Raw genomic sequence first — 17,974 nt, 5'->3', positions numbered from 1 at the left:
ACACACACACACACACACACACACACACACACACACACATACTGATACTACAGATGTGGAGAAGATAGATTAGGAGAGAATCGTCACAACTTGGACTTAAAAGTATCAAAAATCCCTGTGGACACCACTAGTCACCGGCAGCCAATCGGAAAGTTATAGCTTTGTTCCCCCACTTTTCCGATTGTCAATCAGCCAATACTCTACCTTTGCTAGGATCTTTCATGTAATACACTGGGCAGATTCATGTGCGGAATCTTGACCTGGCCTTCTGAAAATCGAATTGCACAACATCCATTGATTCTCATTTGTCCACCCTGCTTGTTATTTCCTCAAATAATTCTACAGGGTTTGTCAGATTCCCCTAAGGAAACCATGCTGACTTTGTCCTACTTTGTCATGTGCCTTCGAGTATCCGGAAACCACATCTTTAACAATGCACTCCAACATCTTCCCAAACACTGAAGGCAGGGTCACTGACCTATAATTTCCTTGCTGATGCTTCCATCCCTTTCTAAAGAGTGAAATGTCATTTGGTACTCTCAGTCGTCTGCAGCCATGCCAGAATATATTAATGCTTGAAAGGTGATTACTATAGCACCCACAATCTCGTTAGCCGCCACTTTTAGAACTCTTCCCGTCATTTCAAGCATTCCGATGGACCTTCAGACTGATTAGGTCCTCAAGCAGCTTTTCCTTAGTCAAAGAAAATGCACTCACTTCAGCCCGCTGACACCCTCGAACTCTCAGCGTTCTGTTCGTGTTTTCCACAGTAAATACTGCGGAAATACTGTTCAGTTCGTCCGCAATTTCCCTGAACTCCGTTACTGTCTCTTCAGGGTTATTTTCCAGCAATGCAATGTTTGCCTTCCCATGTCTTTTACTATTTATATATCTGAAAACAAATGTATGATTGCTGATGTTATTGGCATGATGCCCTTCATATTTAATCTCTCCATCTCTCTCCACTTATGGCCATCTCCAACGGAATCCCACTGCCAAGCGTATCTTCGCTTCACTCCCCACCCCGCCACCTTCTGCTGCCCGACTCCTTGTCCATTCCCCCCCCCCCCCACATTGATCGCCCTCCTGGCGTGTACTCTTGCAAGCGGAGCAACTGCTACACCTTCCCCTACACCACCTCCATCACTACCATTTAGGGCTCTGAACTGTCCTTCCAGGTGAGTTTGGATGTACAGAAACTTCGCACATTGTAACTGTGCATCCATGCTCTTGTGCTAAGTATAATTGTAATTTCGACTTTAGCTTTGCCCCTTCCATTTTAATATTGATACTGGCCAAGTGGTTAAGGCATTGGACTAACGACCCGAAGGTCGTGAGTTCGAGCCCCAGCCGAGGAAACGTGTTGTGTCCTTGAGCAAGGCACTTAACCACACAGTGCTCTTCGACGGCACTGGTTCCAAGCTGTATGGGTCCTAATGCCCTTCTCTTGGATAAAATTGGTGTCTTGGAGAGGGGAGACCTGCAGCATGGGCAACTGCTGGTATTCCATACAACCTTGCCCAGGCTTGCGCTCTGGGGAGTGAAGACTTTGCAGGCGCAGATCCATGGTCTCGCAAGACTAATGGATGCCTTAGATAAATAATCAGACATACCATGATCAACTGACTTAAACATCGCCCGTGTACCGATCGAAGCGCTGTCATATGGAGGTGGCTGGGAACTGACCCATGTGCAAGACACAGACACAGAAGTACTAGGGTCAGGACTAGGATACAGGCAGAGGGCAAGGACATGGACACGAAAACCGGAAACCCGGAATAGGACTGGACAAGAGAGCTAGGAGCCCTGGCTTGGACTCCGGGCCAGAGACTGGACAAGGACCCAGTACCTGGGTCTTGCCTCTGGCTCGGACCCCAGAACTAGGCAAGGACGAGATTTGGCAGGCAGGCAGGACGAGGCTGGAGTCTTCAGGCTTGAAGCTAGAGGTGAGGCCTGGCAGGAGGCAGGAGGCTGGAGTCTTCAGGCTTGAGGCTAGGCAGGATCCTCCTGGGTAGGGCGTGGTTCACCTGGGCAGGTCGAGGATCACCACCCGACGGAGGCATGGGACAGGAAGGGACAGAACCAACCGCAGGCAACGGCGAGACGGCCTGACTTACGCGATGGAGGCAACGGACAGGAAGGGACAGAACCAACGGCAGGCAACGGCGAGACGGCCTGGCTTACCCGACGGAGGCATGGGACAGGAAGGGACAGAACCAACCGCAGGCAACGGCGAGACGGCCTGACTTACCTAGGCGGAGGCAAGAGACAGGAAGGGAACTAGGAACAGGGTGGCTCCAGGGCAAGACTGCAGGCGAGACGAGGCGATAGTTACCAGCAAGACAAGGCAAGGCGAGACGAGAACTTCAGGTGAGGCGAGAGTTACCGGCAAGACATGGCAGGGCTTCAGGCGAGGAAACAGAAAGCAGAGCAAGGGATACAAGCAGTAAGGACAAGAAAAATCCATCAACCACGCCCTGGTCTCTGGAGGTATTTATGCAGCCAGCCCCATTGAGCATCAGCTGCCTCAATTAGAGCTCAACAAGAACAGAAACAGGGTAGACAGGAAAACCTGGAGCAAGGGTCGATGGACCGGACTGTGAACCGGAATACGGAGTTCACGGACCGGACCATGTCAAGCGCTCCTTAAATTATCCCAGTGAAGCTGCGTCAGCCACTTTTTCTGGCCTTATTCCTGATTCTCAGCACCTTCTAAATATTTGCCCTCTCAACTTAAAACTGTGCCAGTCATTTTCGACACTCCTACTCAGGAGCAAAGATTGTCAGCGACAGCCTTATATATGACTCTTCTGTTTTTAAACATTCCAGTAACTTTTGTCCCCATTCCTCTACGTTCAAAGGAATAAATACCCAGCCTGGACAAATTCACCCCATAAATCTGACTCTATAGACAAGTAACATCCTCTTCAAACCTTCCTACACTACTTCCAGTTTATTAATTTTATTCCAACAACAGAGTGACCAAAACTCTGATGATCCAGGTACTGAGGAAGATTGTGAGAAAAAAGAGAGGACTGATGATGAAAGGCCATTCTACGGGTGGAAATGTTCATGCGTGGGAGCGCACCACACAGTGGGTTCAACATTATTGTATGGGGTTTGATCGTGGGGATGTATGCCCCGCTCACTCTATATCTATTATATTCCTGTATGCACATCCCATTGTCCAACACGGACATTGTGCTAATGTGGGGGGATTTATTCTGTGCACTGCCATTTTCCACAGGGAATTGTTGCCATTATATTCCTGGGAACTCAGCTGATATCTGCAGCTGTCATTGGGAATTCTTTACACATGGAGATAATTCCTATAAACTCAGCTTAATATTTATTCAAAGGGACTCTGTCTAATAGCTTGATGAGAGATAGGGATAGGTAATGTGACGGTCACTTGAAAGGGGAGTGTTTAATGTAGCTGGTACAAATGACAAACGCAGGCTAAGTCTGCTTGGTTTGAATGGGCTTTTACTGCGTGAGTACATTTATTAAAATTGATTATAAATTCCTATCCCACGACGCAGTCAATTGCCACAGTTGATCCACCTATGATTTTGCTTTGAGTACTTTGAATTTCTTGCTGCCTGTTATAGTTTCCATAGGTCATTTCCAATCAGAATCAGATATATCATCACTGACCTGTCAGTCGTAAAATTATTTGTTTTGCGGCAGCAGTATTTACTGATGTGGTGTTTGTTACAGGAAGTTGTCAGACAGAGAAAGATGCAGTCACCATGGGAAACACAGAGACAGAGATAACATCTGGTGAAAATTCACAGAAGCATTGAACACCATGGAGACACGAGAGACTCCAGATTCGTATATATAAAATAAGAAATTGCTGCAGGAACTCAGAAGGTCAGGCAAGTAATCTGTGCGGGGGGATTAACAACGAATATTTTGTGACCAGACTCTTCCCAAAGGCTTTGAACAACCAATACAAATGAGACTGAGGTGAAAGAGGGACGAGGGACGGGGAGAGGTGTGAATTCCCTCTGGATATCGTTGCTGCCCAGCCCTATTCACTTTATCATCCTGAAGGTAATCCTCCAACCCTCCCCTCCAAGTCCCTGTGTTCTGAGTTACCACCCGAGATCCCTCTTTCACTTTAGACAGGAACATAAACAAATAAATGCAACTGTAGGCTATTCAGTCCATCAAACCAATCCTGCCAGTCGATACTATCTACGAATCTTTCTCCTCTCAAATTTTACCTCCTCTATCATGTCCACATTGTTCCAAATCCCCAGTCTTTGAAAATGTATTCACTACCTCATTATGTACAGCCAGTGATCTAATCTCAGCAAACCCCTAAGGCAGAAAATTCCAGCCATTCGCACATTCTGCAGGAAGAAATTACGAACTACCACAGCTGTAAATCAGCCCCATTATGTCCGTTTTTGAAAGCTTTATTGCAAATTGGAACATGTCCCTTGGGTGGGGGTATCTGGAGATTACACGAATCCGTGTGATGACAGGTGATTTAGACTCGATGTCCCAGTTTCCTCCAACATCCCAAATATATGTGTGATTTTGATTTACTTTATGTGTCTCTTTAAATGTAGGTGAGCGGCAGCATGCAGACAAGAGCAAGTGGTCATGTGAGGGGAATATAAAGGGCTGGGGCATATTTAGTTTTATAAAAGTCCTTGATGGCTATCATGAAGTTTACAGGTTGAGGAGCCCATTTCCATGCTATTTATCTCACTGCCTCCCTCTCAACATCCACCCTGCTGTGTCCTCTCAGCTTCTGTCTGGTTCAAATAGATCACCCCTCATTCTATCATCTTCAGCCATTCGTGATAGGACAACACCTTTGATCCAGGAACTTGCTGAGGTGATATCTTCTGGACTGTCAACGTGAACGTATTCTCTCTTAAATAATTGATTCAGGACCGTACATAGTGGTCGAGGTGTGGCTGTGCTAATACTCTGTACAGTTGTATTTCTAATCTCCAGCCCTGTAGTCATAAATACCATTGTGGTATTTGCTGCCTTCACTGCTTGATGCACCATTATACTATTCTCACACGCAAGAAAATCTCAATCTCTTTGAACATCACTTGCGTGTAATCTTCTCTACTCGATTCTTCGTCCCCCACATTTTCCACCATTAACCTCCACATGCCGACTTTGCACTTACTCTTTCTATCTATCATCCTGAAGGTAATCCTCCAACCCTCCCCTCCAAATCCCTGTGTTCTGAGTTACCACCCGAGATCCCTCTTTCACTTTAGACAGGAACATAAACAAATAAATGCAACTGTAGGCTATTCAGCCCATCAAACCAATCCTGCCAGTCGATACTATCTACGAATCTTTCTCCTCTCAATTTTTTTCTCCTCTATCATGTCCACATTGTTCCAAATCCCAAGTCCAAATTTGCGCGTTAAAACCGGCCCTCTCACCTCCTTTCGAGTTATCAGAAAACTTGGAAACACACTCTAAGTCAAATGGAAATACAAACGACGCCGGTTTCGGACACTGGCCGAATCGAAAGGACGAAATCCGATCCCGAGGGCGATCGAAGTAACAGAGAGCGAGGAATGGCACAAAGTTTTGACAATTTAAGAAACAGGCCAGATAGAAATGGCCCGTTGTTACAGGCAAGTGACTGCTCGGCTCTGCTTATTGCTCCGCGGGGTTTTGCTCGTCTCTGTGCTGGCCTGAGGCTGTGACCTGCAACTGGTGGATTGCTTGTCCGGCTGCAGAGATGCCTGGCTTTGTGACCTGAATACTGTTTTCATGCTTTTATTTTTGTACGATATGTATCTCTTGCTCTCTCTGCTCACTGGGTGTTTGACAGTCCTCTTTTGTTTTAATGAGTTTAATTAGGTTTATTTTCTTCGTGGCTGCCTGTATGGAGACGAATCCCAGGGCTGTATAAAGTCTCCACACTTAGATGATAAACGAAGGGACAGGCGCAGGGAGAGCGAAAAAGAGAAACTAATCTCCATGGCATATTGTGTCGACATTCACGCCAATCTACTTCTCCCAAGATATTGTGGAGGCATTTGCAGTGATCCTTCGAGAAGCACAATATTCTCGAATAGTTTTGAAAATTGGAAACGTCATTCACTCTTTAAGAAGGGAGGGAAGCAAAAGAGAGAATATCAGCCTGTTAGCCCTACCTCAGTGTTTGAGACGATGTTGCAGGCTATTATTAACGATGAAGTTTCCGCGGCACTTCGAGGCACATAATAAAATAGGCCGAAGTCACCACGGTTTCCTCAAGGGGTAATCTAGCCTGACAAATCGCTTGAAATTCTTTGAGGAAATAACAGGCAGCATATGCAAAGGAGAGTCACTGAATGTTGTTTATTTGGATTTTCAGGAGGTCATTGACAAAGTGCAGCACACGAGTCTGCTAAAAATATATAGAGGCTCCTCATAATACTGCAAAGATACCGCCATAGATAGATGGATCACTCTTTGGGTGGAAACAGTTAGAATAAGAGGGACCTTTTCTGGTCGTGGCCAAGTGGTTAAGGCGTTCGTCTAGTTACCTCAAGGTCGCTAGTTCGAGGCTCAGCTGTGGCAGCGTGTTTGTGCCTTTGAGTAAGGCACTTAATCACAGATTGCTCCAGTCTGTGCGAGGAGTGGCGCCCCACACACACTTCCAATCTGCCCCTTGTAAGGCATGAAAATGCCCGGCACAGGCCTCTCATGGTCTGAGTCGGCGTTCCCTCCCTCCTCCCTCCCCTTCCTTTTCTGGTCGGGATGCCGGTGACTAGTCGGTATTAGGGCCGCATCTTTTCAACTTATATGCCAGAACTGGGTGACTTTTTTGCCAAAGATGCGGACAATCCAACGTAGGTTGAAGGGTAGGTGGTCTTGAGGGAGCAGAAAATTTGCAGAAGACCTTGGTCAGATGAAGAGATAGGCAATGAAGTGCCAGCTGGACTATACGGTAGAAAGGGAGGCAAATGGAATGTCAACATTTACTTCTAGAGAACTAGAAAATAAAAACAAATATGTAATGCGGAGCCTTCATAAGACTTTTATGTGACTGCAGATGGAATATGGTGAACGGTTCGGGTCCCTTATCTAAAACAGATGTGCTGGCAAAGGAGAGAGTCCAGAGGACCGTCAAGAGACTGATGCCCGGAAGAAAAAAGTTACATGTGAGGAATATTTTATGATCCTGGGCTTTGGTCGCTAAAACTTGGAAAAGTAAGTAGGGGATCTCATTGAAATCTATCGGATATTGACAGACCAGGATAGAATGGACACGGAGAGGGTTTTGATGTAGTGCTAGAGTCGAGGACCAGCGGGCACAACCTCAGATAAGGACGTCACTTTAGAAAAGGGACGAGTAATCAACTTCTGTAGCCAGGAAGTTATGGATTTGTGGAATTTGTTGCCACGGTTAGCCGTGAAAAGCAAGTAATTGGGTATATTTAAAGCGGCAGTTGAGGAGGTGGACAGGTAGTAAGAGTGTCAAATGTGACGAGAAGGCAGGTGAATGGAGTTGAGAGGAATGATATGTATGACCATAATACCATAAGACATAGCAGCAGAATTCGGCCAACTGACCCATTGAGGCTGCTCCGCTATTGAATCATGGCTGATCTTTTTTTTTTCTCTCCTCATGAACTCCAGTTCCCAGCCCTCTCCCCATAACCTTTGGTGCCATGTCTAGTCAAAAAGCTAACAATCTCTGCCTCAAATACGCCCAGCGACCTGGCCACCACAACTGGATGTGACAACAAATTCCATAAATTTACCACCATTAGACCAAAGAAATCTCTACGCATCTCTGTTTTGAAAGGGCGCCCCTCTAGCCTGACGCTGTGCCCCCTTGTCCTAGACTCCCCCACCATGGGAATCATCCTTTCCACATCTACTCTGTCTAGTCCTTTCAGCATTCGAATAGTTTCAATTAGATCCCCCTCTCATCCTTCTGAATTCCAGCGAGTACAGTCCCGGAGTCATCAATCATCCTTGTGAACGTCCTCTAGACTCTCTCCAGTGCCAGCCCGTATTTTCTAAGATGAGGCACCCAAAACTGTTCACAATATTCAAGGTGAGACGTCAGCCGTGATGGAATGGCGGAGATCAGAGAGCCGAATAGCCTAATTTTGCTCCTATATCTTGTGGTATTGAGGCCAAATTTGGTGATAAATTAATGATGAATATCGCTTTTCATGACTCAGATAACAAACTGCCTGGCGTCCCTGTGACAAAATTTGGAGGCTTGGATGTTTTAAAGTGACAGTTTCAAAAGTGGTCCTCCCGATTAACATGTCGCGACGAGGATGGGATTCGAACCCACGCGTGCAGAGCACAATGGATTAGCAGTCCATCGCCTTAACCTCTCGGCCACCTCGTCTGCTCTTCTCTCTCTTGTGCTCCGAAGTTCTGATTTTTTTCACAGCATTTAAAACTTCTGCTTTAGGTCCACCCATGTGTGTTCAGATTCTAGGCCGAATTACTTTGCTCGCCGTGCTTACCAGAATTCATGGAGTTGGATAAGGACAGTTTAGAGAGATGTGTGCCAACCACAGGAAACATGGAAATAGGTATTTTATGCACTTTGGACCCCATGGACGTGCTGTGGTATAACTATCGAATCCGTGCTCTGTAACTCGGAGAAACTGTGAATGTTTTGAGTTGTAAAATGAGATAAATTTATGTCGAATTAAATAAAATTTGAATAGCTTTGTTATCATATTGCTTGATTTCAAGTAAACAGATATTATAGGAATTTGCCATCTGGTTCAGAATGACGATTTCCCTGTTTTGGGCAAATACAATAACCCGATAGTTACCACATTATGACGCGCTGACGTCACGCCCGGCTGTGCGCAGCCGCAGATCCGAACATCCTGACGCTTACCCGACACATACACATGGCTGCTCGGTTCGGGAATACCAAACCAACGGCTGAAATACTGGAAAAGAAATCGAGTTCACTCTATCAATAATGTATTTAATGTGGTGGACCATTTCACTGATTCCAATCCCAGAATATAACGCCGCTGCAAAAGACCGTGGTATGTGCCTTTGAGAATTCCTTTCTGTGTGACAGAAACTAAATATTGTACAGCCCAAAGCAGGAATGCATGGAGAGATATTGACAACAGGTCGAATGTTCACCTGGGATGAAATCACTGCTTGCGTGTACTTTTAGCTCGGTCAGGAAGCCACTTAACAGGTGGAAACTTCTTGCGGCATTCAGCATGTCCCCTTTGGCCTTTCTCACAAAATACTGCCGTGTGGCCTAATGGATAAGGAGTCTGACTTCGGTGCTTGACATGCTGGAAGTTATCAGAAGATTGCAGGTTCGAGTCCTGCCTCGGTCGTTTTGAAAACCTGGCGGATTCGGTTCCATTCTGTCTCTCACTCCCTGCAGCCAACTGGTTGTCTCAATTCCGCGTGGAGATTAACCGGAGTACTACACCCTCGGTGAAAACGTAATGCTTCGTCTTCACAACATATAATATTATGCGGTATTTCTGCAGACACTTTCATAAACAATTGGTTGGAGCTTCTCAGACGCTCAGGAGGTGCTGCTGGGAAGGTGAAGTTTATTTCCCATTGAGCTCCGTCTCCGAGCACACCTTATCGGCGAGGATTCACTACCCCAGCAGTGACGGTACATTCTCCTGTCTCCAACCCTCCTCCTCTTCTTGGACTCAGAACGCTGGTCCTCTGCCTGTTCTGGGATATCTTCATCACTAATTGCCAACTAGACATCAACCGCCTCAGCATCAGGTATCCTCACTTCTCCTCATACAGTACACCTCTGAATACGCTGCCCTCCCAAATCTCACCCCCATCCCCAAGTTTACCTTCAGTCACGCAGACAAAGTGCTGCTGTTGTAGAGTGGCGGACTGACCTCTACCTTGCTGAGACAAGGCGGGAACTCTCAGACACATCTTCATCCCTACACCTTGAATAATCCCGACTGCGGACGATCACAGAACTGTCTCCGACAGTATCACTGACGTCATCAACTCTGGAGAACCTGCATTCACTGTAGAAAATTCATGGTTCCATTGCCCTGAACTGCTCGCTCTACCTCCGACTCGATTCACAAATCTGATTGTCCAGGTAGGCTCATTGTCTCGGCCTACTCCTGCCCCACTGATTATGTGTTCTCATAGCTCCCGTCCATCCTATGCCCCATACTCAGTCCCTTCCCACCTGCATTCGCGAACCTTCCCGAGCTCTTGATCGACTCACTAAATTCCAGTTCCCTGGCTATGACCGTCTCATTTTCTCTAGGGACGTCCAGTCCCCGTATTAAAAGGCCTTAAAAATCTCCACATTTCTCAAGGAAAGAACCAACCAGTTCCCCTCTATCATCACCATCCTCCGTCCGGCAGAACCGGCCCTCACCTCAACAGTTTCAGCGTCGGTTCCTCCTACTAACTCCAAATTCAATGGGTAGCCATGGACACTCGCATGAGTCCAGATATGTCTCCCATTTCGTTGGCTAAGTAAAACAGTCCATGTACCTGTCATGGTGCGGTCCGTGAAATCCGCATTCCCGTTCACAGTCCGGTTCATCGATCCGTATTCCGGGTTTTCCTGTTTTCCCTTGTTCCATTGAGTGCCTTAATTGAGGCGCTTGATTCTCGTTTTGGGCTGGCACATAAATACCTCTGGAAACCAAGGATTGGCTGCTGGATTGTTCCCTTCCCCTCCCGATCTGAAACCCTCACAGTTACCTCGGCAGTTTCCCCGGCAGTCACCTCGGCAAGTATCCTCGACAGTTATCCCGGCACTGCGTCCTAGAAGGGACACGCCCGTGTGTCCCAGAAGGGTTCCGGCCCTGCGTCTTAGAAGGGACCCGTCCCTGCGTTCCAGAAGCGTCCCGGCCCTGCATCCTGGAAAGGTCCGTGCATTGTGTCCTAGAAGTGTTCCGGCCCTGCACCTTAAAAGTGTCCCGGCCCTGCGCCCTGAAAAGGTCCCTGCCCTGCGTCCTAGAAGGATCCCGGCCCTGCCCTCCAAGGAGGGTCCCGGCTCCGTACGAAAGAGCTTAATCAAGCCGAGTCCAAGAACAGAGCCAAATCTACTCCAAGAGCGACGTCCTGTGCTGGAGCTTCTCGTCCTGTGCTGGATTTCCTCGTCCTGCGCTGGAGCTCCTCGCCCAGCCCAGGAGTCGCCGCCATTCCAGGAAAGCCTACCATTCCATCGTCAGACCATATTTCGGGCATTCTGAACGTCTGCTTTTCTTTCTCCTACCTCCATCCAGGCGGAGGGATGCTCACAAAGCGCGTTGGCCATTTGCGTAGGTTACGGCGTCGGAATTAGCCTTTAGGAAGAAGACACCAGATGTATCGGCAACAGTGATGTGGTCGCGGGATCGTAGGGCCGACCACTGAATTGCTTCGAGGCGATAGACAGAAATAAAAATGACCCAGGTCTCTTAAGAGAATCTGAATGTCACAATCTTTATAAAAACACGGAGAACGAGTGTTTACCTCAGATTCATTCAGTGTCCAGAGTGTTCTTCAACCAGAAGCACTGGATGAACAAGGGATCTGCAAAATGCTGAGCGGTGGATTATTGGCAATACTTATCACATTTATTCATTATTATTATTTATCTATAGGATTTGTTTTATATTGACCCGCATCTGGGCCGTACCCTCCAAATATCCGGACCTGCCTCTCGGTTTTTTTGCACTACCTTACTTTCCATTTTTCTATTTTCTATTTATGATTTATAATTTATTTTTTTTTTAATATTTACTATTGATTTGTAATCCAGGGAGCGGGAAGTGCAGAATCAAATATCGCTGAGATGATTGTACGTTCTAGTATCAATTGTTTGGCGACAATAAACTATGAAGTATAAAGTATTTTGCTCATTTGATAGTTTTCTATTGCTGTGTGCAGCGCTTTATCAGCTTCCCTGGTGGTCTAGTGGTTAGGATTCGGCGCTCTCACCGCCGCGGCCTGGGTTCGATTCCCGGTCAGGGAATTAACATATTGCCGCTGTAATTTAATGTGTTAATTTTAAATTATGGTGTGGATTAGCCTGCTTCCACTATAACCCCATTCCTGTCTACGCTTAACCTGCAATGGCCTGATACAGCACTATAAAACCACAAAATATAGGAGCAGCATTAGGCCCTCCGACACATCGGATTTGCTTCGACATTTCCTCTGAGCCCCATTCTCCTGCTTTTGTATCATTTCATGCCCTGATCAATCAACAATCTATCGATCTCTGACAATTATACAAAAAAAAAACTTGGACTCCACAGGGGCTCGTGGCAATGAATTCAACAGATTCACCGCTCTATGGCTAAAGAACTCACTCCTCATCTCTGTTCTAAAAGGACGGTCCCCTATCGCGAGACTGCGTCCTTTGGTCTTATTTTCTCCCACCATAGGAAACATCCTCTCAACATCCGCCCTATCAAGGCCTTTCACCATTCGATAGGTTTCAATGAGGTCACTGCCACCCTACTGAATTCCATTGAATGCGGGCCCGGCGCCGGCAAACGCTCTTCATATCACTAGCCAATCCATCCTAGCGTCATTTCTCTGAATCTCCTTGGAACCCTCTCCAGGTTCAGCAATACTTCCTCAGGTAAAGGAACTAAAAATGCTTACAATACTCCAAGCGAGGCCTCACCAGTGCTTTGTAAAGTCTCTGAATCACATCCTTGCTTTCTATTCTAATCCTCTTGAAATGAAAGTGAACATCGCATGTGCCTTTATCACCACAGATTCAACCTACAAATTAGCCTTTGGGACATCATGGTGCAGTTGTGTACGTCGCAATGGGAGGCCTGTACAAGGACTCCCAAGGCTCTTAGCGCCTCAATTTTACTGCTTGCATCTTCTCTCCTTTTAGAAAGCGTGTTCCTTCATTTTTGATAGCAAAGCGTACGACTATGTATCTCCCTGCACTGCATCTCATCTGCCACTTTGTCCATTTTCTCAGCCTAAGTTCGTCTGTACCCTCTCTACCTCCGAGAAGGACCTCCTGCTCGTTTCGCTCTGAAGAATCTGTACATGGTGAGTGGAGTGATTCGACTATTCCAGGTTCCAGGTCCCTGCAGTGGAACAGTTGGAATGTTTCATTAATTTCATCTGCTTTACCGGTGAGATCAAAAACCGTTTCATGACAATATACTGTGCCCGTTTAGCGCTCATGTAAGCTTCTTCATCTAATCTATTTGCTATCTGTCTTCCTGTGCACCAGCAAGACACGTTTAATTAGAAAGAGGACAGTCAACGTACCAGCGTCAACTCTGATTCTGAATATTGGTGGTTGATCGAAGTCTTCGTGTTTACACATTCGTCCCGGCGGTGAACGCATCACGGGATTCCATTGTTCCGCATTGCTCGTAAGAAGTGTAAAGTAAATCAGAGACAATATAGTTGTTCAGCAATGTGTCTGCATCTCCATCGCCTGATCATAGCGGTAGTTGGCTTAGTAACCAAGCATTCTTCTTTGCCATTGCCTTCCACATTATGTCTGTCCAGTGATATCTGACATAACCCACTGATACGAGTCATGAAGGAATTATGAATTGATACAGGCTCTTCGACTCAAAGATCCATTCCGACCACCTTCCCACCAGAGTAAGTCCCAGTTTCCTGCGTGCGGACCATATTCCTCTCGGGCCCGCTCTTCCGTGAAACTGTTCTACCTGACTGATCTACTTCTTCTGGCAGGTCATTCCACATATTCACTGAACTCTTCATGGAAAAGTTGCTGCCCATGTTCCTTTCAAATATTCCAATGTCAAATAATTTGGTCTCCTTTGCACAGAAAAAAAAAGGCTGTTAACATTCATGTTATCTCTGTTTTAAATCTCATTCTCCTCGTCTTGGAATGAACAAATGACAGGCTTGGACAAATTCTTTATATAACCCAGTTCTTGTCCTGAAAACGACATTGTATAACTTACTTGCACTGTTTCCAGTTTATTGGCCTATTTTCTATAATAGAGCGTCCGAAACTCTACATGGCACTCTATCCACAAACTCAACAACGACCTATCATAATGTCTTACTTTTCGTTCCTTCCTGTTGCCCTGAATGAGGAAGGCTGGAATGAGAAAAGGCTTTTCACTATACTTCCGAAATCAGCGAACAGTGAGCTTGTGCCTCTGGGTCCCTCTTGTCAACTGTACTCCGGAATGCCCTGCCATTTACAGTACAAGTGCTTTGCAAGTTTTATTTCCAAAGTGTACGACGTTATACTTATCTCCATTTACAACACATCCGCCACTTCTTTAATTGAACCAGGTACGCTTGTAATCATGAGTAATCTCCCTCAGTATCAACAGCACCGCCTAATTTTGTGTCATGCAGAAACTTCCTGATCAAGATGCGATTTTGCATCAAAATTACCGACATAAATAACGATTAACGAAAACAGTGACCATATCGAGCTGACCACCACACATCCTCACTTGCACCCACAAGTTCCTTCCCAACTCTTTCCCCATTCTTAGCTCCCCACTCTAGTCATCTCCTCTCTACGTTCAGTTCAGCGGCAGTGTGTGAATCGGAATTGTGTACTATATCTTATCGTCCAGAGATGTTACCTGACCCGCTGTCCACTATTTCTGCAGCGATTCGTTATTGATTCTATATGACATTTGTTTGACAAGGAGAACATGATTTTGAAAAAAAAAATCGCAGATGCAGTCTCAATAAAGCCCGAAATAACTGTGTGAGTTCTTACAGACATTAACTTACAATAAATACAATGTATAATTTGATCTTCATCACGACTCACTGCACCTCAATCCCTCGCCTATTAAACACACTCAGTGATGCTGTCTCTCTGTAGAAGAGGGTGACCATATATTTCCCATATTGGACTCCAGTCGTAATCACTCAGTTTGACTACATCACCTTGACTCATCTGGACGGGTTCATCAGTGCTCAAATCTCAATGAGTATTGTCTGGTCCAGTCGAGTTAGTCGAGTTTATTGCCGTGTGCCCAGGGACGGTGAGATACAGGTACAATAAAAAACTTGCAGCATCATTGCAGGCTCGAAGAGACAGAGAGCCCGCAAAGCATAAATCATACAGCTCTGCATTATTAACAAAAGCTAGATATAAATCTTGTGTCATTTTTAGACTTGGAAATGATCCCTCGGGCAAACTGATGATATAGATTGCGAACAACTGATCTCCAAGCATCGGTCCCTATTATATCCACTGAGTTAGCATACCGGCCCAAGAAATGCCTGTTTATTCCTTTTCTTGAAACACATAGACAACAGTAAGAAGAGCAAGACTCTAATCCTCTTCAGCCAGCCCTGACATTCAAAAAGATCAGGCTGGACCAAACTTGTTCTCAGTCCTACTCCCCATACCACACTTGCCGGTCAAAAGTTCTCCACCAAATCTCCTTCCGTCTCCCTCGGTGAGAGGAGATAATCTTCTGTCGTCTGCCTTCATTTCTATGCCCTGATAACGCCCCCAGCTTCCGATAAAAACATATCTTTTAAAAAACGGGACATTGTTCTGAGATTTTGCTCAGGATTGAGAGGACTTTGGGGACGCAGAGCCAGTCAGGGTCCATGGGAGAGAACAAACACCGGGTGAAACCCTTTTCCGCCATTGGTCAACATATAGATTGACATCTGCACACACCAATGGGAGCTAGGTACGTTGCATGTCTTTGACGAGGGTTGGTTTGTGGGTCGTTGGCTGATGGCGGGAGTGTGCACAGTCGCTACACCACACCAGTCACAACCGGCGAGGGCGATATTGACGGAAGATCAGCGAACCAGCGACAATGTACAGTCGCTTGCTGGTCAAGAGTGTAATGGGGAGTCTGCAGAGCGAGTGACATGAAACTGCGAAAGCTTTTCCATTTCATGGACTCGTCTGCCCTGTTCAGCGACTGGGTCATAATCTCAATCCCCCTCCCACCCTCGGCTGAACAATATTTCTTATTGAAATAAGCAAATATTTTATTGGTTCAAACTTCAATTCTTTTTCAGCTCAAATTCATATGGTGGTCGTATCTTAACGGAGGATTGAACTGAAGTTCCGGGAACAGATTTATTGGAAAATCGCTACTCCTTCATGCCTTGTTACCTGTTCGCTCCTACGCTGCCGCACCAGTTCACGTCTCCTACCCTATACTCCACCCCAGCTGTGTTGTAAAGGAATATCTATAAACTTTCCACCCCAAACAGGCAGTCCTTTCTCTGAACACAGACATTGATTATTGATTGCTGAACGCTTGCTTCAGCCTTGAGAGGATTGAGAGGAATGTGTGAGTTAGGAGGAAAGGAGAATGTGGAGAGAGAGAGGGGGGAAAGAGAGAGAGAGAGAGAGAGGGAGGAGAGAATGTGTGTTTGTGTGTGTGGGGGTTTGTGTCTGTTACAGAGAGAGATAGAGAAAGAGCGAGTCGTGGAAGTGAAGCAGGGGAGAGAGTCACATCGTAGACAGGGCAAGAAAGATAAGCGGGGGAGTTTGAAAGGCAGTGGAAGAGAGAGAGTTACACGGCAGTTTATCAATTTAATGTTCACTTTGGGCCATCGCTTTCCTCATAGTGTTTTCTTGACCATCAGAATATTTCACCCCAGCGAGAAAACGAAATGTTACTTTCCATCCCTTCATTTAAACTCGGAAGCTGGAGGGCTCGTAGGAATTGTCACCGTTCGGACGGAGGAAGGAAAATGGTTCATGCGTTTAGACATGATCCTCCAACAGAGGGAGCAAGAGAGGGCGCTACGTTATACTCATTGATGCTACTTCTCCCAGTTTCTTCAATTATGAAGACAATTAACATTAAATTGGTGCCATTAATTCTAAAATTTCCAGAGTTACTGTTGATTTGGATGCAGGAATTCTGCTCAGTGGGATAAATCGTCCCCAGTCCAGCTGAAGGAAGAAGGTTGGTGAACGAAGTGAGGCGCCCTGTATCCAAACAGCTGTAGAACTCGCCGACATCAATCGCTCTGTTTCTACTCGAAATCTATTGTTAGATACTCGTTTGCAAAGTAACAATGTCGTCGCTAAGTAAACTACACGAGAAAGGGTTGTTTAAGCTGCCTCACGGAGATTGATCAGAGTCGGAGTGAAAATGAACTCTTGGCACTGAAAATGGAAGAGTATTGAAGAGTGTAAGAATCTTAACATTTGCCGCCTGGACTTGGCAGAGAATGTAGCGTTCAGACAGCAGCCAGGGAGTTACTGACAGGCAGGTGGAGTTCTGGTCCCTCGTGCCTGTAGAGTGAGCGCTGCGAGCAGGGCTCGAACCTGCGCGGGGAATCCCCATTGGATTTCAAATCCAACGCCTTAACCACTCGGCCATCGCAGCTCCATCTATGTTAATCACCCACCGCAGCATTGCATCTGAAGTGATTTATTTTCAGTGATGGAAATGATAAATCACCATTCCAATACAAATAGTATGATTGGATGATGTGGGAATTTGCTTCAAGACAGGTAGGTCAGAACGTGAGTGTAGATATATAACATTGGCGTCAGTATCGTAAATGAAGGAGATTTCCACTGCTAGGGATAAAGGTCAGGATTAGAATCAGGGTTATAATGACGGATATATGTCTTTTTTTGTTTTATGGCAGCTGTACCCTGTAACACATACAGAATAATAATATAAGATCCATAGGTCCATAAAACAAAGGAACGGGAACAGGAGTTCGCCCCATCGAGTCTGTTCCACCATGGTAGCAGAGCTGATATATGATCCCCTCAACCCTATTCGACTGGACATGGACATTGACGTCCTTAACAAACAAGAAATTATCAACCTTTGCTTCAAACAAACCCAATGACTTGGCTTCCATAGCCGTCTGTGACATCTAATTCCTCAGATGCAGCACCCTTTGGATAAATGTATTCTGCTTCATCCCTGTTCTAAACTATCATCTTTCTATTCCGGTTAGGCCACACTTGGAGTACTGTGTCCAGTTCTAGTCACCTCACTGTAGGAAGGATGTGGAAGCATTGGAAAGGGTACAGGGGAGATTTATCAGGGTGCTGCCCGGT

The 17,974-nt window shown here is 46.0% G+C and overlaps 3 non-coding genes across 3 annotated transcripts; 1 reads left to right on the top strand and 2 right to left on the bottom strand.

Annotated features, from left to right (window-relative positions):
- Positions 1-8,268: 8,268 nt before the first annotated feature.
- trnas-gcu (transfer RNA serine (anticodon GCU)) lies at positions 8,269-8,350 on the bottom strand. The gene has a single exon. It is a non-coding gene; the product is annotated as a tRNA-Ser (tRNA).
- Positions 8,351-11,881: 3,531 nt separating this feature from the next.
- Positions 11,882-11,953, top strand: trnae-cuc (transfer RNA glutamic acid (anticodon CUC)). Its single transcript has one exon. It is a non-coding gene; the product is annotated as a tRNA-Glu (tRNA).
- A 5,247-nt stretch (positions 11,954-17,200) lies between these two features.
- Positions 17,201-17,282, bottom strand: trnas-uga (transfer RNA serine (anticodon UGA)). Its single transcript has one exon. It is a non-coding gene; the product is annotated as a tRNA-Ser (tRNA).
- Positions 17,283-17,974: the final 692 nt, after the last annotated feature.

Source organism: Mobula hypostoma, unplaced genomic scaffold (assembly GCF_963921235.1).
Source record: "Mobula hypostoma unplaced genomic scaffold, sMobHyp1.1 scaffold_82, whole genome shotgun sequence".
Lineage (NCBI taxonomy): Eukaryota > Metazoa > Chordata > Chondrichthyes > Myliobatiformes > Myliobatidae > Mobula > Mobula hypostoma.
The sequence above is the reverse complement of the archived record's forward strand: the minus strand, read 5'-3'. Positions and strand labels throughout refer to the sequence as shown.